We start from the raw sequence: 15,193 nt of genomic DNA on the forward strand, positions 1-15,193 counted from the left end.
GAATTTGCTTACATTAATATCTTTTATATTAACATAAAAATTTGTAAATTCTTATGGCAAACTCCCTCCCTGTCCCCACGGAAAATGTATCTACATACTCAGCTCCAAAGACTCCAGTATTGAGGAACAATGCTATAATAAAAATTACAGACACTACAAAGGCAGAAGTGATGGGGAGATTAGCTCCAACTGCAAAGGGAATCCAGAGGTTTTATGGGGGCAATGGGGGAAGCATTTGAGGCGAGCTGTGACAATTGAGTTTAATGCCAATTGTATACATTTGCTAAAATTTCCTTTCCATAAGATTGACACTGAATATATAAAACAACCAGAATTTAAGAAGACATGTAGGAATATTCAGTGGTAAGGGCAATAAAGAAAAAACATGAATTTTATGAACTAAAGTTTAAGAGGATTTTTTTCTGAGAAGAAAGAAAATCAGAGAATAAAATTGCAAGCATCAGATGTGCTATTCACAAAATAAATGGCATACTTTGCATGTGGAAAAGTTTACATGTACTGTCTTATATTATGATGGAAATGTACCTATTGATGTAAGGCTTTTTAATGTATTAAAAAGGCATTCAAATAAGAACAGCATCAGGAATATCTGTATTAGTTAGAGTGTGTAAGACCTATGACATGCTAACTTAGGTATCCATTTGATGCTATACAATAAGAATTTTTCCATTTTTATCAAAATCCTTTTTTCTGCCAGTTTTTCTTGGTGTATTTACAGAAAAAGAATGAGTCAAAGATCATAATCCATAATTCAGTCTATAATACCCTTCTCTTCTCATCTCTAAAACAGTTTCTGCAGAAAATAGTTGTATTTTATCTGCTACTTGACTAACATCTCTATAATGTACATCTCACAGAAGTGTGCACTGGTGTGAGAGGAAGAGAATCATGTCTAACAAAATTAAATTTCGGCCCTGGCCGGTTTTGCTCAGTGGTTAGAGTGTCGGACTGTGGACCAGAGAGTCTGGGGTTCAGTTCCTGCTAGGGGCACATACCAAAAAAAAAAAAAAACAAAGAATCAACCAATGAATGCATAAATAAGTGAAACAACAAATCAATGTTTCTGTCTCTCTCTCCCTCTCTTTCCCCCTTCCTCTCTCTCTCTAAAATAAAAAATAAAAAACAAAAAAAACACCAAAACAAAGTAGAAAACTTATTTTTCTTTTATATTCTCTCATGTTTTTATAATTATTTCTAGACTATGTTAAGGTTACTATCTTTTTTATTTCTCTTTTAGGCAGATTTATTAAATAGTTACTCATTTAGAATTTTCAGATAAGAATTAATCTTTAAACCAAACGAGTGTGGTGTAGTTGGGTCTCTGCCATTTATATCAGCAGTCACTCATACCGAGAACACCATGAATGCTTTTAGCTCCATTAATGTTAGCATAGCACAACTTTTGGGGGAGATGCAGTAGGAACAAATGAAGATTTCTTTTATCCAAATATGAATAACAATGGAAAATTGATCTGTATGAAGTAATTAAATGGCTGCCACATACAAATTTGGAAGATAATGTTCACAATTCAGACTCTAGAAAATAAAATGTTTAAGAAATAGTTTATAAATTTACTATATTAAAATATTTTTTCATTAATATTTTAGATGTAATACTTGAAAATTCCTATATAGACATTTACGTCATTTTATTGAGTTTTGCAGCTATTTAGTATCTACATACTGGAGGTTTGTGGCAACCCTATGTTGAGCGAGTTGATCAGAACCAGTTTTCCAAGAGCATTTGCTCACTTCATGTTTCTGTGTCACATTTTGGTAATTCTTGCAATATTTCAAACTTTTCTACTATTATTATATTTGATTGGTGATCTGTGACCAGTGATCTTTGATGTCACTAGGCCAAAACTCTCCACTAGAAAAATAATTATGACTTTCTGAAGGCTCAGATAATGGTTAGCCTCTCTTTAGCAATCAAGAATTTTTAATTAAGGTATGTACACTGGCATGTACATTTTTAGACATAATACTACTGTGCACTTAACAGACTACAGTATAATGTAAACATAACTTTTTTTTTTTAATTCTCACCCGAGGACATTCCTCCATTTTTTGTTCAGATAGAGTGGGAAGGAGAGAGAGAGAGAGAAACATCGATGTGAAAGGGACACACTGAGTGGCTGCCGCCCGCACGACCCAACCAGGGACAAACTGCAACCGAGGAACATGCCCTTAGCAGGAACCAAACCCACGTCTCTCTGGACCACAGGCCAACGCTCCAATCGCTGAGCCAAACCGGCCAGGGCTAAACATAACTTTTATATGCATTGGGAAACCAAAAAATTCGCATGACTCATGATATTGAAATGGTTTGGAAATAGACCCACAATACCTCCAAGGTATGCTGTACTTCTGGCTTGATCACTGTTACTATGTTTTCTGATGTTTTAAATTTGAGTATAACTTTACTTTTGGTATTAGAAAAGTAGAAAAATAAAGGTCAGATAATACATACCAGACTTGTTCTGAAAATGGTTGATTTTTGTACTTTCCAAATAATGACTTAATTAGCAATAGGAACACATTGGGAAACACTTGACCTTTCTAAGTCTCAGTTTAGTCATCTGTAAAATATAATAATATGACTTCTACAATTGTTAAAGGCTCAAAGAGAAAACGCTAAACATCTTAAAAAGCAATGAATAAATATTAGTTTTGTTCTTCCTTCCTCAACACTATGTATAAATATATATATGTATATATATATATATTTTTCTTTATTGATATATTAGAGACAGAGGAAGGGAGAGGGAGAGAGAGATGGAAACATTGATGAGACAGAACATCAACTGGCTGCTTCCTGCATGACCCCACTGGGGATCAGGCCCATAACCTGGGCATGTGCCCTGACCGGGAATTGAACCAGCGACCTCATAGTGCATGGGTCGATGCTCAACCACTGAGCCACACTGGCCGGGTTGTATAAATATATTTGTAAATATTTAATTAAAAAACCATAAATAGCCCTGGCCAGTGTGGCTCAGTGTTTAGAGCATCGGTCCTTGGATCAAAGAGTAGGGGGTTTGATTCTGGTCAAGGGTACAAGCCTTGGCTGGGGTTCGGTCCTCGGCCCTGGTTGGGGTCATGCAGGAGGTGGCCAGTTGATGTGTCTCTCTCACATCGATGTTTCTCTCTCCCCCCCCCACCCCCACCCCTTCTTTCCAACTCTGTCTGAAGATAAATGGACAATACTTTCCAGCAATGATTAAAAAAAAAACACCACCAAAAATAATAATAAAATGTTTAATTTCAAAGAACCCTTCAATAAGTATCTAGAACTTACCAAACTTCTTGGCTTATAAATTCCTATAACATGTGAACTTCTGGCTCACTTACTTTCTCAAATTTTACATTTTAACAATATTGGACTAAAATATTTAAATATCCCTGAACAAATGTCCTTTCTGATGTATATGACTGTTTCCTCTTTCTGAATTATCTTCTAATTCATACTTCAAAAATATAGCCCAGATGTCTCCTTCTCTATAAAGTTTTCCCTAGTCTCCTCTCCCAGACAAAAATAAATCATTCCCTTTTCCAGTCTTCTAAAATCAAACCATCAAAGGTGACAGCAAACTCAAGAAAAATAAATGACATGTAATAAAATCAAAGACATTTTAACAATGGCATAAACTTTCTTTGTCAAATTATCTTGGTGTATTAGGATTAGTTTTGGCCACGAGTGACAGAAAGTGCAAAACACAGTGGCTTACAAGACAGAAGTTTATCTTTGTCACTTAAAGAATTTCAGGTGTTGCCCTGCCTGGAGCACTATCCTGATAGGCCAAGGTTGTGGGTTTGCTCCCAGTCAGGGCACATACAAAAGCAAACAATGAATGCATAAATAAGTGGAACAACAAATCCCCCCCCCCCCGCCCGCATTGTGTCTAAAATCAATAAATAAAAATCATAAAAAAAAATGTCCAGATGTAGACAGGCCAGTGTGGGCAGAGTGATATCCTGAAGTTATTAGAGACTTTTTATCTCATTGCCTTGCCCATTCTTGTGATTTCTACTCATTGTCCAGTTATGACATCCATATTCCAGCCAGCAAGGAGAAAAGGAGAGAAAAGAGAAAGTGTACCTGCTTCCATTAAGGATACTGTCTGCAAGTTGCACACAGTACTTCTGTGTGCCAAAATTGGATGCAAGGGAATCTGGGAAGTGATATTTTTATTCCAGGTAGTGATATGCTGGGAGAAAAATTAGTAGAGGAGGAAAATTGGCATTAGGGGACAATGATCAGTCATTGGCACACATGGTTACATCTTTTCTGTCATAGTTACCTGACATTTTAAGTTTACTATATAACACTAATATGTCCACTAGTGTGCACTTTGGAAAATTAAATACTAACACCTTCTAAATTTCAATTATTAAGTTAAATGTTTCTATTGGTAGAGATTAATCTCTATAAAATTTAAGTAATATACATAATAAAATTACCAAGAGGACAAAAGGAATTTTAATAAAAATAGAAAAAGCCATCTAATTATTTTAAAAGCTGCTTTGTAACAGATTATTAAATGTATAATAAAATATTAAATAGGGATATTTAAAAATAAAATATAGCCATTGTGTTAATAAAAGTACATATAAACAAAACTGTATGTCAGTGGCTGAAAGTCGACCCATGCACCTTGCCAGTTTGATTCCCAGTCGGGACACATGCCCAGATTGTGGACACGATCCCCGGTGTGGGGCATGCAGGAGGCGGCCAATCCATGTTCTTTCTCAATGATGTTTCTATCTCTCTCTCCCTCTCACCTCCTCTCTCTCTAGAATCAATAAAGGGGGAAAAAAATTTTAAAAACTTGTATGTAAGTGAAACTGCATGAATACTCTCAGAAAAGATAGGATTTGAGAAGACTTGAAAAGAAAAATCTATGACTTTTTTTATATACTTCCTATAAGCTGTTTAGAGATACAGGTATTTTTTTTTTCCCATTTATTTCATGACTGAATTACCCATTGCTTTAAAGAAATATTCACCCAGAACCTGTGTTTTTTAAGATAAATTTAGATTCCTTTGCCAGGGCACTCTGTCAAGTACAGCTTCTTAAGACCATAACAGATTATGCTTCTAATATTTTTGTTGCTGAGTAGATAATATGTGGTTGAATTTATTTTCACTTAGACTTTTTTGTTCTAAATCAAAGGATAAAAAGTCTTTGAAAAATAATTAAAATGCCATCATAGATTGAAGATGGATTGACAGAGGTGTTCAGAGATTTTTAATCAAGTAAGAGGTGATAAACAAAACAGAATAGTAAAAATTATAATGGGATAAAGCAAAACCAGGGTTAGGCTAAGCAAAACCAGGGTTAGGCTAAGATCTCAAACTATGATGATGATGATGATGATGATGATGATGATGATGATGATGATGAAGGGTCAGAGAACTTAGTATATATCACCCTCTGTGCTGTGCTTTATAAGCATTATTTCATCAAATATTCACAACACTCCTCAGATAACTGTATTATCTCTTCTTTAGAGCGGAGAAAACAGCCTATGTAATTTACTCAAGATCACAATAGCTATATAAATATCAGAGCACTAACTTTAAAGGTTTTTCTGACCCTAGTTCATGTTTTTTACCATTATACATATTATTTCCTTTCAAACTCCCTAGACCTTGGTTTTCTCACCTGTCCTATAAGGGAAATATAGCACAACCTAAGCTCTTCTCAAGTTCATTCTGGCACTCTAGTGAGGTCTTGGACCCCTTACCCCAAATAAAAGCACATTAAGTCAATAGATCTAATTAGCCTCCTTGCTGGAGCTTACAGTCAATTCTTTTTAAAAAATGTAATATGTCATTTTATAGGTGAAGATACTGAGGCACAAAGAGTATATGGCATCCATACTTAAGCTCTCTCTGGTTCTAAAACCTATGCTTTTCCTATCCACTCTGTTACCCAATGGTTCAATTTTGAATCTTCATGTATTAATACCCTTATTTCAATTTTAATGTAAGAAAACTAAAGATGATAATTAATTTAGCTCTTTCTGGGGTATTTATGATTACTAGAAAACATCTGCTTGATCCTTATTTACTAAGTAAAATTGGCAAATACATATTAAAATATGCAAAATACAAGAACATACATGTCATTGTCATCAATTAAATAGGAATAATAAAAATTAAGCATTACCAAACTACTAGAGAGTGAGAATCACTTTCAATTAGGTTGATTAGGGAAGGCCTCAGAGGGATGATTACATATGGACAGGGCATTAGAAAGGAGGTCTGATTTCATCATAAGAAATACTAGCCTAAAAAGAAAAAAGAGCCCTGGCTGGTTTGGCTCAGCGGTTAGAGTGTCGGCCTGCGGTCCAGAGAGACCCGGGTTCGGTTCCCGCTAAGGGCATGTACCTCGGTTGCAGTTTGTCCCCGGCCCTGGTTGGTCGTGCAGGTGGCAGCCACTCGATGTGTCTCTTTCACGTCGATGTTTCTCTCTCTCCTCCTCTCTCTCCCTCCCACTCTATCTGAGCAAAAAACGAAAAAGTGTCCTCAGGTGAGGATAAAAAAAAAAAAAGAAAAAAGAATTTTCTAAAAAAGGGAATGACATGAATGCAAGTATGGAGCCAGAATGTACATTCAAGGTGGAGTATGTAGTCTACATTGGGTACAGTTTAGAGTCCTTTATCTTGATAATAGGATATTTAGCTGGGGAATATGTTAGACCTAAACTGATTAAGGATTTTGAATACCAAGTTAGATAGTCTGTATTTGATCTTGTAGAGAATGAGAAGTCATTAAACATCTTCAAGGAGAGAAATAAAAAAATGTTCACCAGTTTTAATAAGATTAAACTGAGGATCATATATAGATTTCAATGGAATTAATGATGGCCAGGAAGAAGAAAGATTAGTTAGAATATTTTGACATTTCTGTGGATTGTAACATAGAGGTAAAAAAACAGAAATTATGGCCCTGGCCAGTTAGGGAGCGTTGGCCTGCGGACCAGAGCGTCCTGGGTTTGGTTCCCGCTAGGGTCACATACCAAAAAAACAACAACACAGAAATTATATTGAGTTCCAAGAATTTCTGAGAAAAAAATATATAAGGTGCACATTATATAAAATATAATCACTCACTACAGTGTCATCACTGAAACAATCTATAATACCCTCTCTCTAACCACAACATCCTACCCTGTTCGCTCTTACTTGATCATCTCATTTCATCAGCTTCTCTACCTCTGATTAGTTCCTTAATCTTTCCATTTTCTCTAAATATAGCAGCCTTTTCCTGACCTCACTTTATGCCAGCCCCATGGTCAACACTTGAACTACCCTCTCAATAGCACCCTCAACTTAAATCAGTGTGGAAATCTACCCTTCTCTTCTTCACTCAGGAGGTTAGAGAAAGCCTCATGACCCTGACATTATTACAAAGTAAGAGTTTCTACTCTCAGTCACTTATGAACCTCTCAAGTGAATACTTCTTAGTCTTTAAGTTATTTAACATCTGATAACACTGAACACCACCTCTCTTTCTGAAAGTCTTGAATTTAGAACAGCTGCAATTAAATACTCTGTAAATATTACCCTAAAAATGGACTACGAGAGTCAGCATTTATAAATTAAAACACAAACACACACCTTTTCCATCTACTACTAATTTTAAACTTCCTTGATTGTAAAAGCACTAGATGCTAAACAAAATGCTGCTATATAAATATATTAATATTTAGTTGTAAACTATCAGGACAATAACTACTGATTAAGAAAAAGCAAACAAGCAAAGAACTACAAATCCGACATAGCTAAAATACTCCCTTAGGAAAATGAACATACCATCAACATTTATAGACTCAATGACGATGAAAAAGCCTTTAAAAATACAATAAAATATCTCTTTGACTTGTAAAAAAATGTTAGATTTAACAAATGAACAGGTTTTCAAAACATTTTAAAACATAAATACAAAAATCATCCATACATAATTTACATTTGTGACAAGTACTGCTTTCTATACTTAATAAACAACTAAATCAGGATTAAAGCAGATTTACTTAGTAAATAATTTACTCAAAATTTATGTCTGTTATTTAAAAAGATTTTTCAAAAATGCTATAAAGTCTCATTACTATAATTGAGAATTTACTAGTTAGAATTTTATAATAAGGTGGACCAAGACCTTAGATAAAGTGTTTCTTTAATATATTTCCTTATACATAGTAGAAATTAACACTTTAAAATTAAAAAGGAAAAGTATCAGTAACTTAAGAGAACTAATCTTTTTCAACAACACTCCATATTTGGAAGACTTTTTATAAATCACTGAAGTATCAATAAAAATTTTAAATAAGAAACCAGATAATCTTTTCAAGGCTGGTTTCAGTCTTGCCTTAATAAGTTTACAATATTAAATAACCTCGTTTTTGTAATTTGTTTCCTAATGTGGAATCAAAAATGTTTTGTCATTTTTTAGTAAAAACAAAAACTTAAAAAAGATGATGTTCAGATTATGATTCACACTAAAATATATTAATATAATTTCAGTTATAAATTAAAAGTAATTTTCATTTTAAATGTTTTTAAATCATTGAAAGCAGTATTTTAAAAGTATATAAGCCCAGCCAATATGGTTCAGTGGACTGAGTCTCGTGAACTAAGAGGTCCCGGTTCAATTCCCAGATAGGGCACATGCCCAGTTTCAGGCTCGATCCCCAGTAGCGGGTGTGCAGGAGGCCACTGATCAATGTTTCTCTCTCATATCAATGTTTCTATCTCTTAATTCCTCTCTCTCAAATAAAATTATATATTAAAAGTATTTAATAACTAATGCCCTGGCCAGTTTAGCTCTGCAGTTAGAGCATCGGTCCGGGAACCAAAGGGCCGCAGGTTCAATTCTGGTCAAGAGCATGTACCTTGGTTTTGGTTGGTCCCAGCCCTGGTCTAGGTCATGAGGCAGGCAACCCATCGATGTGTCTCTCTCACGTCCATGTTTCTCTCTCTCTATCTCTTCTCTCCCCTTCCTACTCTGTCTGAAGATAAATGGAAAAATATCCTAGGGTGAGGATTAAAACAAAAGAAAGTATTTAACACCTATAAATGTGAGTTGTGATTCATTGAAACTATATACATTCAACTGGCTATCAAAAAAAATAACCATAATTTAACATTATAAATATTTTCTAACTCAATTTTCATTTTCAGAGAAAACAAAACATCCTTAAAAGCTTAATTATCATTTTGGTCTTACTGTGATCAATGAAGTCAATCTTGTAACATCACTGTTGAGAAATCTGCAATAAGAAAGCAGAAACAGAATTCAGCTGAATCATACTTGAGTCAGTAATTTCATAAATTAAAAAGTTTGTTTAGAATTTGTCTTTCTTTATGTCATGAGTAATATTTAAACAAATATAAAGTTGTCAAGAAAGGTACAATTAGCACAACACAAATAAACATAAAATACTTGAACTTTATTTACTGTTGTATGCTAGATACATTTTGTTTATAATGAGCAACACCCAGGGTTAGCATACTATGTTAGTAAATGAATGATGAGACATTTGGTTTTTTTTTATTTGTTTTCAAATATTTACAAGAAGATAATTACAGTGTCTTAAATATACTACAAACAAAAGACAGGTATTGTTTATACCTTTTCCCCTATTATTAGATTAGCAGCTCAGTTTATGGCTGGATTCTAATCTACTTATTATCAATTAATAGAAAAAACTGACTCCTAGTAATCTTTATGAATAGTGACAAAACTTTTAAAAATTGAAAATATAATGGGGAAGAAACTATACTCTATAAACCCAAGTGAAGTTATAAGTTAAAGTATTTCCCAAGCTATATATGCTTTAGAGTTCTTATTCCTATAAAATCTAAGCTTTTAGAAATTTCTAAATTAACTGGTATGACTTAAGGTAAGCTTTAAACTGTTTAGTGTTCAAAAGTAATACAAGCCCAGACGGTGTGGTCCAGTGGTTCAGCGCTGACCCATGCATCAAGAGGTCACCAGTTCAATTCCTAGTCAGGGCATATGCCCAGGTTGTGAGCCAAATCCCCAGTAGGGGGCATGCAGGAGGAGGCCAATCAATGTTCTCTCTCATCAATGTTTCTCTCTCTCCTTCTCCCTTCCTCTCTCTCTAAAATCAATAAAGAAGGAATAAAAAATTAAAAAGTAACACAATATTACAATGTTTTACGATTCAAAATGAGCTGTCATGTATTATTTCATTAGATCCTCCTAACAATTCCTTCAAATAAACAGAAAAGAGCTATTTCTTATTATATACTCAGGGGAAAATAGATGATAGAAAGGATGGATACATGACTTGTGAAAACACAAAGAACTGAGTTTTCCTTGGTTTCTTTTTAAATAATTTTTCTTTATTGATTTTAGAGACAGAGGAAGGGAGAGGGAGAGAGAGACATTGATGAGAAAGAACATCAATTGGCCACCCCTACATGCCCCTCAACAGGAGATTGGGCCCACAAGCTGGGCATGCTCCCTGACCAGGAATCAAAATGGTGACCTCTCAGTGTATGGGTCGACGCACCACCACTGAGCCACACCAGCCGGGCTCCTTGGTTCCTATTTCATATAACACCTTTCATGCAATCCATCCTGCCAATGAATTTTCTTCACTCTGTCCAGAACTCAAAAACATTTATTACTACTTGTTACCTCACTAATTCAAGATATTGCTCTCCTTTATTACCATTATAGTTTCCTTTCTTCTATTCTTAACTCTGACAAATATATCCGTTTACATCACTCTCTAATCCAAAACTGTTCAATGGCTTACCCATTACTTAGGGTAAAATCCACAATACCTACCATGAGAAGCCTTCCTATACCACCAGAGAACATTGTTGGCTGCAAGCTCCATGAGAAAAGATAACTGGAACACTATTACAGTACCTAAAACCCAATAACTACTCAATAAATAGCTGCTACATGAATAAGTGAATAATAACTTAGCAATTTCCTGCTGCATCTAGCACTATGCCCAGAGGGATGTATAAGTAAAATTTTGTACAGCTTTATTAAGGAAAATATGCCATAACAACTTACACATTTTAAAAAGTCACTGCAGGAAAAGTTTAGGAAACTTTTAAAAAAGGCAAGGCAGGGGTGGTGTAAAAGCGGGTACATTACAGGTGTGAGATAATGAGGGTCTGGATACTGAAGATGAGGAAATGCAGAGGCAATGGGAAACCCAAGATACATCTAAAATGTAGAAACAAGAGGACTTGATGCTAAACTAAGTATAGGAACAAGGACAGGAGATAATGAAAGATTACCTCAGAGGTTACCACAGGCTACTCAAATGAAGATGTTTCCCAACAGCAGGTAGGAATCGCACTTTAGAACAGTTCCAGATTTAAAACCAGTCATTTAAAAAAGTACAATTCAAGCTAAAAGTCTGGATGTGTTCACCAAGGAAAGGAACATAGAGGGGGAAATACTTATCCCCCAAAAAATGGAGGATATCTATAAATAAGGCTCATGGGGAGCAAGAGAAGTGTGTATAGTGTTTTGTTTAAGTTCAAGAAATAGAGAAAGAGAAAATGTACTGATTGAAGGCAAAAGAGGAAAGATTTGTATGGAAGAGAATATGTTAGCTTTAAATTTTTAAGTTTCCAGTCTTATCTCCCCTGACTCCTCTATACACATCAGGGGTCAGGGAAGATAAGCCTGGAAATTTACTCTCTCTGAATTACCCATGCCCCCACTGTATCAAATCAGATCAGAAGGCTACATAGATAAAATACATTATTCTCATCCTGGCCAGTTTAGTTGGAGCCTTGGCCTGTGAACCTAAGGGTTATGAGTTCGGTTCCCAGTCAAGGGCACATATCTGCATTTCGGTTCAATCCCGCACCCCAGTTGGTGTCGTGCAGGAGGCAACAAATTGATGGGTCTCTCTCAAATTAATGTTTCTTTCTCTCTCTCTCCCCCCTTCCACTCTAAAAACAAACCAAAAAAAGCAATGGAAAAATATCCCTGGGTGAGTATTAACAACAAAAAATAAAAATAAATAAATAAATAAAACATAAGCATAAGTCCATTATCTACACCAGAGATATTCAAATACTTAGTAAATCAGTAAAAAAGTAATGATTCAACAGCTTCCCAAAAGAAATCTAGAAATAAAGCAAATGACCGGTTCTCATTTTAAAACCACTAATTTGTCATATCACAAACTAAAACAAAGTGAGCTTTCCCATAAGAGTGCTTGCCTTAAGTACTAAACAAAACCAAAAGCAAAAAGAAATAAAGAGACAGAGAGAGGAGGGAGGGAGGGAGGAAGAAAGAGGGGAGGAAAAGAAAACAAAGACTTTTTTTTTTTTTTTGTCCTCACCCGAGGATATTTTTCCATTTTTTGTACAGATAGAGTGGGAGGGAGAGAGAGGAAGGGAGAGAGAGAGAGAAACATCGATGTGAAGGGACACATCGAGTGGCTGCCACCCGCACGACCAACCAGGGCCGGGGACAAACTGCAACCGAGGTACGTGCCCTTAGCAGGAACCGAACCCGGGTCTCTCCGGACCGCAGGCCGACGCTCTAACCGCTGAGCCAAACTGGCCAGGGCGAAAACAAAGACTTTTAAAACCTTAAAGAGTCCAGCCTGCGTGGCTCAGTGGTTGAGCATCAACCCATGCACCAAGAGGTCGCCGGTTCGATTCCCAGTCAGGACACATGCCCAGGTTGTGGGCCAAATCCCCAGTGGGGGGCATGCAGGAGGTGGCCAAGCAATGTTCTCTCTCATCGATGTTTCTATCTCTCTCTCTTTCAAATAAATAAATTAATTAATTAATTAAAACCTTAAGAAGATGATTGCCCTGGCTGGTTTGGCTCAGCAGTTACAGCGTCGGCCCGCAGACCAGAGAGTCCTGGGTTCGGTTCCAACTAAGGGCACGTACATCAGTTGCAGTTTGTCCCCAGCCCTGGTTGGGGTCATGTGAGTGGCAACCAGTCAATGTGTCTCTCTCACATCGATGTTTCTCTCTTTCTCCTCCTCCCTCTCTCCCTCCTGCTCTAACTGAAGATAAATGCAAAAATGTCCTCAGGTGACGATTAAAAAAAAAAAAAAAAATTTAAAGAGATGATTTACCAGGATCCTAACTTTTTGCCACCTCTCCATACTACTCTCTTCAACCAAACAATTCATTGTTAGTAGTACTATTTCAGGTAAAACAAAATATTAACAGATGGCACTTAAAAAACACTTGTATTGTCAATGACTTCACATTTCTTATAAAATTTCACTATCCTTACTGCAAAAAACCATCATTCCCTCAAAATTTATCATATTCTTCATTTGCACCACTTGTCCTTATTGTTCTGTGTGACTGAAACTTCTCTAGAAGAGATAACTCCCATAGGTAAACTCACAAAAATTTTAGACAAATAACAGAAGCCTTACAACATGACGTTTAGCTAGAGTTCAGATGGTTAACTTCATATTCTGTTGACAATAAAAACCATGCAAGCCCTGGCCAGTTTGGCTCAGTGGTTAGAACGTCAGCCCAAGGACCAAAGAGTCATGGGTTCAATTCTGGTTAAAGGCACATACCTCAGTTGGGGTTCGGTCCCCAGCCATGGTCAGGGTCGCGTGGGAGGCAACTAGTCGATGTGTGTCTCTAGAATCGATCTCTCTCTCTCTTTCTTTCTCTCTCTTTCTCCCTCCCTCCCTCCCTCTCAACCTCCCGCCCACTGTCTGAAAATAAATGGAAAAATATCCTTGGCTGAGGATTAAAAAAAAAAAAAAATGCAAACAAAGAAAAATGGCTATTAGAGTTGATGAATTGTTTTAAAAATTTAAGTATCTATAAGCTGTGTGTTTTTCCAAATTTTATAAGCCTATTCTTTCAACACAAAATAGCACTTCTCAAAATCTTTACTCAGTAAGTTCATAGAGCCATAAATGGGCATCCAGTAGAGGAAGAAAGTGGTAGCACAATCAACACGTGTTGAAACAATCTTGGGGTTAATATATACACAATATCCAACAATGAACTAATCTTTGGGTGAAGTAATATAATAAAGACCTCCATTTGAGAAAAGTTATATGCTGTTGTAGCTGCATATAATTTCTCCAACTATAAGTTCTGTAGGGAATTCAATTCAAATTGCAGCAACATAGAGAAGTAAAGCTTTTAGAAAATATATATATATATTTTTTACATCCTCACCCAAGGACATTTTTCCATTTTTTGCTCTATGAGTGGGAGGAAGGGAGGGAGGGAAGGGGAGAGAGAGAGAGAGAGAGAGAGAGAGGGGGAGAGAGAGAGAGAGAGAGAGAGAGAGAGAGAGAGAAACATCGACATGAAAGGGACACATCGAGTAGCTGCCACCCACAGGACCCAACCAGGGCCGGGGACAAACTGCAACCGAGGTACGTGCCCTTAGTGGGAACCGAACCCGGGTCTCTCGGGACTGCAGGCCGAGGCTCTAACTGCTGAGCCAAACCAGCCAGGGCAGAAATATTAACTAACCTGAAATATATCTGAATATAAATTATGAGGAAATCTTAGTTTTTATCAAAATGAAAGTCCATCTTAGTCCTGTCAACAAATGCCACATCAATTGATAGTTTGACACCCATGAGACTGCCTTTTAAAAAAACCACCTCATGGGACTTCTGGTCAAGATGGTGGCATTGATAAACGCAGTATCACCTCCAACCACAACCACATCAAAATTACAACTAAACTACAGAACAATCATTCTGCAGAACTGCCTGACATCCACTGAATGGAAGTCCTACAATTACTAAATTAAAGAAGAAGCCGCATGGAAACTGGTAGGAGAGGCACAGGAGGGGCAGAGGCGCGAGGTGGTCCCACACCCATGTGTGGTGGATAAAAATAAGGGGGATACCTCGGCTGGGAAGGCCCTCCCTGAGAAGTGAGGGGTTCCCGTTCCACCCCAGGAACCCAGCTCAGGGTTCCAGTGCCAGGAAGAGAAGTCCCCACAACTTCTGGCTGGAAACACCAGGAGAGGCTGAGGGAGGTGAGGACACTGGATCCCCAGGCACTTCCTCTTAAAGGGCCCATGCACAGACTTGTACCCTCCAGGCTCCAGCTTGGGGGAAGCAGCTTGAAAGGCACCAGAGACTTACAGGGAAGAACTGAGTTGTGTGGCCTCAGGAAGAAGGCTAGAAAGGGAGTTTTC

General features: G+C 36.8%; 1 protein-coding gene across 15 annotated transcripts in view; it reads right to left on the reverse strand.

The window, feature by feature from the left end:
* The window catches only part of BAZ2B (bromodomain adjacent to zinc finger domain 2B), a 373,027-nt gene that overhangs the window by 196,641 nt on the left and 161,193 nt on the right, over window positions 1-15,193 (reverse strand). For all 15 annotated transcript variants that reach the window (XM_036254456.1, XM_036254458.1, XM_036254457.1 and 12 more), the window contains exon 5: window positions 9,257-9,299. The gene's annotated coding sequence lies outside the window, so the exon portion shown is untranslated. The remainder of the gene's footprint in view (window positions 1-9,256; window positions 9,300-15,193) is intronic.

Source organism: Molossus molossus, unplaced genomic scaffold, assembly GCF_014108415.1.
Source record: "Molossus molossus isolate mMolMol1 unplaced genomic scaffold, mMolMol1.p scaffold_m16_p_11, whole genome shotgun sequence".
Taxonomy (NCBI): domain Eukaryota; kingdom Metazoa; phylum Chordata; class Mammalia; order Chiroptera; family Molossidae; genus Molossus; species Molossus molossus.